Below are 9265 nucleotides of genomic sequence, written 5' to 3'. Positions count from 1 at the left end.
TGTATATTTCAACACCTCCCCTCAAGTGAATAATCCTAGCACACCTAGACCCTATACCAAGTTTCCCTCTTGCTTGGTAGCCCGTGACCAGTGCCTCAAGTCCCTAAACTCATAGTCCTTGACACTCTCTCTCTCTATGTGTCCAAGGCTTACTACAAGTGCCCGTGACCTTGACTAAAGTGCTCACACATACATCTACCACATGGCCTACATCATCGGCGGTGGCTTAGAGGTGGTTTTACTCTATTGGGGCAGGTTACATTGGGTTGTGGGGTTTCTCTTTCTCTCTCTCTCTCTCAGAAAATATGATCTGACTCCGCTTCCTTAGGAATCTCCGTGAAGTTTGCCGATGTCATTCCTTCTCCACTGGGTTTGCTGTAGCAGTATCTTGCCATGTGTCCTGGCTTCCCATAGTTGTGGTGGCAAGTGAAGGTCCTTCCTCCTTTGCCTCGTCCTCATCCTCGTCTCCTCGTCTTTGTGAGAATCCTCCTTGGGTGAAGAATGCTTTTTCCTCTCTAGCTGTTGACTCCACCCATTTCTTCTCTTTGACCTTGGTCTCTTGCTCTAGTAGAGCTCCTTCTATATCATCTCGGGGGGGTCACTCACAAAAAAATGTAAATATCACGTGCGTTCAACAGAAGCATATTTTTAATTTATGAAACTTACAGAAATATATTTACATAAGGGTATGATTTAAAATTTTTTCAAAAAAATTTACAGATTCATAAAGAAAAGGGGATATTATATGGATAAAAAAATTCACAGATGAAGGATTTAAAATATAGGCCTTGAACGCACGCGATATAGTGATCCCCCCCCGAGTATATCATGCAAATTCAATTCAGGTACATTCTTTAAGGTCACCACAATGTTTTCATATTCATCTTTGTCCACACTTTTCAGAAGCACTCCTAGTGCCTCATCATTCTCTACCTTCTTACCAATGGCTGCCAGTTGTTGCTTAATGCTTTTGTATTTGTTCAAGTGTGTGATTAAAGTTTCACTTTCCTTCATGTCAAGTTTGTAGAATTGCATTAATAGATTTATCTTTGAATTTTTTGCTTGAGTGCCAAATAATTTATTGAGTTTATCCCATGCATCTTTTGCCCCATTGTATCCTTGTGATGTGGTGAATGATTTCATCATTTAAATTGAGTGTGATGAGTCCTAATGCTTTCTCATTCCTCTTCCACTCATTTTCCCCAATCACCTCTGGGCATTCATCTCTTCCCTCAACTAGCCCCCACAGATTTTTCCTCATGAGCAAATACATGGTTTTTGTTTGCCATGTATAAAATTGCTCCCCATTAAATTTAGCTATCTCTTGTGCCGTGCTCATGAGGGGGTCTTACCTCTTGATCAAATTAAAGATTCAAGGATAGTGTCTACCCTTTTACAACTCAATCTAGTGTTTTTGTGATGATTACAATAGATTTATCAGCATAAATTCACCAAAAATTACATAAAGCTAAGGGTAACAAATCTGTACTGAATGGTTGGAGTATCAAACCATCTCCGAATTGTAATATGAAGTGATAGGGATCTGTATCAGATTCCCAATGGTAAATTTGAACCCTCAATTACACCAAAATGTAGTTATTAGTGTTGATTAATCATTGATTAGTGAAATAATCCCTTGTTTTGTGTGTGCAAAAAATACATTGATTTGGAGGGATTAATCGGGATAGTGATTATGAAGGAAACTTTAATTTGAACACATAGACATGTGTATCACCTTCCCAATGTTGGATTAGATCCACCAATGCCTAATCAACACCTTGATTAGGTGGATTAATTAAGCAATTTGCCAAGATAATTCACTGTTCATGGTACAGAAGACTATCCCAATTTGGAGTCTTCAATTGATCCACTTGTACAAATCTAATCTCAAAATATATTAATATAGTGGTAGATAAATGTGTTTAGATATGTTTTGAGCCCACAAACATCAATATTGAAGCTTTAATGAAGAATTAATCAAGTGATTAACAGAGGCACTTCCCTGACTGTGCATAGTGTTGGATCTCATTGTAGACTTGATGAAATCAAAACTTGTCTTCACCAGCTTGTAGAGCATGCTTAAAAATCCCCACACCTAGTTGTAATTAGACCAATTCAAAGCGGGTGCGTCGCATGGAGCGTTTTCCCCAAAACTTTTGGCGCATGCAAATCATGTTGCCGCACCATTCTACACTGATTTCTCCTGATTCCTTTGAGCTGTGTGTAGGCCCTTGAGTCTAGTATGAGACTCTAAAAGGGCTTGGGCAATGGTTATGTGTGAAGGGACAGAGAGCTCCTCCACCAGCTAGGGGTATAGAGGCTAGTTGAAAAAGAGCTAAAAATTGGATTATCTCGTAATTATGATTAGTAGAATTATTAGTAGGGTAATTAGGCTTAAAAACATGATGAATACTAAGCTTGTCTCTAATACCATGTTAAATTTTCAGCAATGTGATGAACTATGGTGGATCAAATGCAAGAACCAACATCATTAACAAAACAATTAGATGATGATTAAGATGAGATTAGTGAGCAATTAATTGATAGCTTAATGTAGGCATGGATACTCAAAAACCAACAAATTCTCATTAGGCCAATGCCTCAATTTATAAAGTTTACATCCACAAGATGCCAAGCATCTAATCCCACTGATCTCTCCTTGATTCACTCCACCTCTTTTGCTTGATTCTATCCACCTCTTCACTTTTCCCATAATATCTCCACACATCCTAAATCTTCTCATGCTACCCTTTATTCTCTCCTAGTAGATACCTCTCACCTTTTCAATGCTTCTCACTCATTTATAGATTCTCTTTTACAGCCTCTTGCTAAGGGCTTGTTCCTGCACACACCTATTCACTTGTATATTTCAACAGCTAGTAGAGTTGGACAAGACCATTCTTGCATTTAAAACGTTAGGATGAAAAGGGGAAAAGGCTGTAAGGTCCCTCCCAAGCCATGTATGTATGTGTCTCTTTTAATATAGATTTCAATAAGGAAAGAGAGTGGAATTAGAGAAGAGTGAGACAGCAAGGCTAGAAACATTAGGAAAGTGTTAGAATAAAAATATTAGCTCCAAAAATTCAAATGAAATAAGAACATAAGAATAGTTCTATTAAGAGATAAGTATCCCCAAAAATAGAATTTTGATTTTAGGTGATAGGAGGTCATATTCAGAGTACTTTTATACATTTAGAGTCCATGCATACTAAAAATATGGAAAAACGTGTTTCCAAAGATGGCGCGTTTGTGGCTATATACACACGTATTTGCCTATTCTGCCCTCTTAGACTTGTAGACCAGATGCCTTCCCGTTCTTTTGACTGGTTATATGACCATATTCTGAGTTTTTATCAGAGAGTTATGGCCGAAACAATTTGCTGTTTCTGTCAGGGTCTTTACATAGAGAAAACTGTGAGAAGACAGCAAGTAGCCTCAAGGTAATCCTAGAGTTTGAGATGCATATATCCCTTCATTCTTATCTAATATATCAGAAAATAAGCTTAGATTGCTATAGTCTTTCGGAGGAAGAGACCAAAACTCCATAGCTTTTCTTTTAGAGAAAGAATAGTATGCCGTAGCCCTGTAAGAGAAGGCTATTTTGCCATAGATCTTAGAAAGAGAGAAGAGTCACAGTATGAGTAAGAGGAGATAAAGCTTGGAGATGATTGGATGATTTCAATCATAAGAGAAGGTATTAGAAGACTCTATATTCTAAAGCTCTTGTTAATAACGAGCAGGCAAAGGCAACGATAAACGACAAATTTCTATGAGGTATATACATATTTTGTTTTTCAATTATATATCATTCTTAGGGGTTGAGGTATGGCCCCGGCTTCTCTATTAATTATTAATAGTGATCTATTTGATTGATTTACTATTTAAAGTTAGTATTCTTTTAAGCAATAGCATATGCCTTAATAAAGAATGTCTTATCGCAATCTCAAGTTGAAATCTTTGTGAAAAAGATTGTTTTCTTAAAGAAGGTGACATGGATCCTAGTCATATGGTTTAGTGAGTAAATGGATTGTTATCTTGGTTAAATTAAGGTACAGGTACAACTTCTCCCTGCCTTGATGCTGCCCCGTTCTTGTGCTTGTATAGCCGGACGGCGGAGACGTTAGTAAGGCCCGGAGTTGGCCCATGGTATCCCTCATACCATTGGGAGAATGAGGTTTGCCGATTGAGGCGAGTGATTATGATGCTGCCTAGTTCTGAGGGCCCAGGCTAGTGCGGTGAATTAGCCCACCCTAGTGCGCAGACATCCCTCTAAGGGGCGGGAGGATCGAGCGATGGAGCCTGAGAGGGCGACAGGCCGGCTTGAGTCCTCGCCAGCGGCTGACGATGAGGTGTATGGTCCCGTAGGGTTTTGCCCAGCATGTGGAGGCTGGAAGGCCGAATTCTAGATCATCGACGGTATAAAGGAAAAGAATAAGAGAGCCGATTTGGCTTGTATGAAATTGATTCATGTTTAAACTTTGTTTTTATAAATCTTGTCTTTGGTATGATTGTATTGTAGAAAAAGGCTGTTTTAACAAACCTTGTGAAAAGGGCCTTAATTAAGGAACATGTTTATTTATGTCAAACAGTGTGGTAGGATTAATTAGAAAACAAATTGACGCGTGAGTAGGGTGGAAAGTGGGAGGATGGAATGCCCCGACGGCACCATCCTATGGACGGGTGGACCCGATTAGTCGGGTAGCTTTCCAACAGATTAAGTGAAAGCCCTACGCTAGATAAATAGGTTCTCGGGCAACTCTATTCTAGAAGACTAGGCCAGCGGCGGCTGTGCCTTGCATGGATGAGGAAAAAAGCGTTGCCTCTAGAAATCAAGTCTTGTAGTTGCCCAATTTATGTGATCAATTACCCTATGGGTGATTTGATTTTAGAAGACCACGCTCCCCCTGCGAGATAGAACTAGGTCTTACCTATGAATCATATCCTTGAATCTCTGTATGGTCAAGGTGTCGATGAGTAGGAAATTTTCTCTAAGATAAGACTTAGCGGACTATCTTAAGTGTTTCCCCTATTTGTGGAAGGGGGGAACCTTACAAAGGCATAATGTTAGAGTGTAAGAATATGCAATTCGAAAGATCAATTTGGGTGAGGATCAAGAGACATGCATGGTTAGAGTCAGTGTAGGCTGATTTAAGAACTATAGAAATTATTGACTTTATGTAAGGATGTCTACAAGAACATGAAAGAAACTGACCCAAGCTTTTATCAACACATAAGAAAAAATTTGAAGGAATGAAGTTTCTATCATGCAGAAGATATGGGACGAATATAAACTATGTAAGCTTAAATCTTCTAGTATCAAGATTTGGGAGCTTGTTTCAAACCATATAAATCTTTATTAAGCTTATATACCTTCTCTTCTTGACCAAGTTAGGAAAATCCAACTGGTTGACTCACATAAACTTCTTCCTACAAGTCACCATTCAAGAATGTTGTTTTTTTTCTTGGGAAAAAGATTAAGAATGTTGTTTTGTCCAATTGGTGCACTTTCCATCCATGTTGGGCTGCCAAAGTCATAACGAATTGGATAGTGGCCATACGGGAAATGGAAGAAAAAGTTTTATCATAATCAATTCCTTTTTGTTGGGTATACCTTTTGCACAAGTCTGGCCCTTAATCTATCAATGGATCCATATGTCCAATAGTCTTGTCTATAACACTTCCCTTCATGTGGTTTCTTCTTAAAACTGTTCTCTACTAACTCCTTGGTGTGATTTTACTAACACATCTTGATGTTCATGCTCTAGGCACATCTTCTCAGTGTTTAATCAATGCCCATCTTGTAAAGTTGTCCAACTATCACCATGAGTGATTTACTTTGGAGGGTCAGCTTCTTTCTCTAGTCTCTCAACATGAATGATAAGTCAGCAAAAGGAATTACATCATTTGTTTATATAGCTTTTCACCATCCATGAAAAAGATTTGTACATCTGGAAAGTCATGATCTTTGACCCCTACTGAGCCACTATGGATGAGAAATTTGCTACTACTACATGTTACCCAAGGCATTAATGGTGAAGTTAAATGTCTACATCATCAACAACATCCATTGTGCCAACTTTTTAGCAAGATCGGGATTAGTCACCAAATATAGAGGTGCCTTGTGGTCCACATGGAACAAAATAAATATTCCCCATAAGATATTGCCTAAACGTTTTAATAGAATAGATCATTTCCAATGATTCCTTTTTTGTGGTGGAGTAATCTCATGCCTTTTTTGTGGTGGAGTAATCTCATCCTACTTTGGAGACAACCTTGTTCTTTGGAGACATTGTCAAAACCATCCTTCTTTTATTTCTTTGGAGACATTGTCAAAACCATCCTTCTTTTATTTCTTGCATTAGGGAACTTCCTATTGACATATTTGTTGAAGCATCCACAAAGACATGGAATATAAAGTCGTTGAAGTATGGGTGTAGAAGCTAGAATTTTCTATAGATTTTGGAATGCTTCTTGACACCCTCCAAACCAAACATACTCTACATCCTTCACACTCAAGTAGTACAAAGGTGTAGCCACATTAGCCAAAAATCTCATGAATATATTATGCCATTTGATCTACCCTAAGAATCTAGCTAATTCTTTACCATTCCTTGGTGCTTGCAGCTTTACAATAACTTCCACCTTGCTTGGATCCATCAATAATCCTTCAGGTGACACTAGTGGTACCTATGAAAGCACACTTATATGGATTTAGGTTAAGCCTAGCCTCTCTGCATTTTTCAAGGCATGTAGCATAAGGTGATGTACCTTTTCCCACACACTAAAATCCTCCATAAAGACTCATGGTTATGGTCAGATACTCTAGAAGATCTCATGAACCATTCCCTTTGTGGACACTTGGATTTGATTATACCCACTTAGTCAATCTAGAAATGATTATTTCTCATGTCTTGCCAACTGCATCTAGCAAGGAAATGTGTAAAAAGAACTTAGAAAATGGTTAGCCAAACAGTCCTAAAGAAATTACTTTATATTGAAAAAGGAGAAGCATGACTTCCTTGTTTTCATTGTTTATGTAGATGACATGCTAGTGAGCTAGGCACCAATGAGGATTTCATTATAGCTTTTAAGGTTGACCTTATACCTACAATTTTGAGCTATCAAATCTTGGTCTTTTTTACTACTACTTGGATATGCAGTTTGTATATAGCAAGATGATGGTATAGTCATTAAGATATCAAAGTACATCAAGGCATTGCTTAAGTGGTTCAATATGGAAAGTTACAAACCAATCTCTATATTAATAGAGCTTGATGTAAAGCTTAGTCTGAGGACACCGGCCGACTGATGTCAATGAACCATTCAACATAACCACTTATGATCAAGCTATTGGATGACTAATATGTTTGTGTAACTCATGACCAAGCATCCAATATAGGGTGTGTTAGCTTTCAAAGTTCATGCATTACCTAGGCACAAAGCATTGTCATAGGCAGTTAAATGTTTCTTTTGATACTTGCAAGGAACTCAAGATCTTGGATTGTTCTATGCCAAGGGGGGTGATTTACAACTATAGGCCTTCAATGATTCTAACTTCTAACTAGGCAGACCATTATGATACAAAACAATCCACATCTAGAAATTGCTTCTTTCTTGGCGATTCGTGCATACCTTGTGATTATGATACATGACATTCCACATCTGGAAATTGCTTCTTTCTTGGAAATTCGTGCATATTTTGGCTAAGGAAGAAGCAATCAACTGTGGTAACATTATCCTATGGATATGAATACAGAGAATCATTCACTATGACAGTTAAATGTGTATGGTTAAGAAGATTGATGGAGGATCTTGGTGTCCCTTTAGACACCCCTACTCGTATTGCTAGAGAATATTTGTGTATGATTGAGAATATTGATGGAGGATATTTGTGTCCCTTTAGACACCCCTACTCGTATTGCTAGAGAATATTTGTGTATGATTGAGAATATTGATGGAGGATATTTGTGTCCCTTTAGACACCCCTAATCCTATTCTCATTGATAGTTCGAGTGCAATGAGGTTGTTGCAAAGAATCCTATCTTTCATGCTAGGACCAAGCACATTGAAGTGCATTACCACAATGTTAAAGAGAGACTCCATGCATGGGAGATTAATCTAATCTATTATAGTACACATGATAATGTGGTACACTAAAACCTTATCATGTAAAAATTTTGAGTCCTTCCTTAAAGCTTTGGGTCTCTTCCCTTCAGAGTTCCCTTTTAGAGACTGATCTGTAATCTCTATAAACCTTATCTTTATACTAGGGGGGGGATTTGTTATATGTATAGTAGTACTATAATGTCAGACCATGTACTTATGCCATGGAAAATTTTATCCCATTGGGTTTTTCCCCATCGCCATCTAGGTGTAAACAAGCACCAGGTCCTTATGGGTTAGCTAGCATATAAACTTCCTCATCTATAGCTTAGCAGAGATGCTTATTTGTACTTCCTCTTCGTATTCATAGAGATCTTTTATCTCTCTCCTTTGCGCTTGCCAATCTCTCTCACACTATAAATCTTTGTATTCTTATCTTTTGAGCATTGTGTGTGCATGACTGCAGCTCCATTCTATGAGCTAACATGCATGGAGCACTAGGCAGGAGAAGAGCCAAGTAGCACGAACAAAAAATATACTATGATGTTATTGGTCCAAATTCTACAGAGCCACATGCCTTTGTTGTTTAATGGACGTGTTATTAGCCATGAATAGGGCAAGGCCTAACTTTCCACATGCCAAAGTGATAGAAGTGAAGCACAAGAGGTCAGAAGAGAAGGCAAGATTTGGACATGATCCAGCCACAGCGGTTGCCAAAGAGAATATGAGCCCAAGTACGTCTTATAAACAAAGATATAATTTATATATAGTGGAATCAATGTATTGGCTAAAGAGCATAGGAGCCCAGACACAACTTACGAACAAAGACAGAATATGTATATGTGGTCCGCCAAAAGATGAGTAAGCTATAAGCTTAATATAATGGCTATTTAAGATCCTTGAGAGTTGTTTGATAGGCCATATGTGTGCTTGGGGGGTTCACCTTCAAAAATGTTAGTGTACCACGTGAGTTCAATAGGAGGGGTTTTTTAATTAGATACATTGAGAAAAATTAACAGGATTACATTAACATGAGGGGTTTTTTAATTCAACTTTAGAAAAAAATCCGTTAGTTCATAAGTAAAGAGGGGTTGTTTTATTGGGGGAAAAATTTTAGTTAAGGGGTTTTTTAAATACCTCTTGAATGCACATGATACCTCTT

Source organism: Cibotium barometz, chromosome 49 (assembly GCF_041138505.1).
Source record: "Cibotium barometz isolate CiBa-2024 chromosome 49, ASM4113850v1, whole genome shotgun sequence".
NCBI classification, from domain to species: Eukaryota; Viridiplantae; Streptophyta; class Polypodiopsida; order Cyatheales; family Cibotiaceae; genus Cibotium; species Cibotium barometz.
This window is presented reverse-complemented; position numbering follows the sequence as displayed.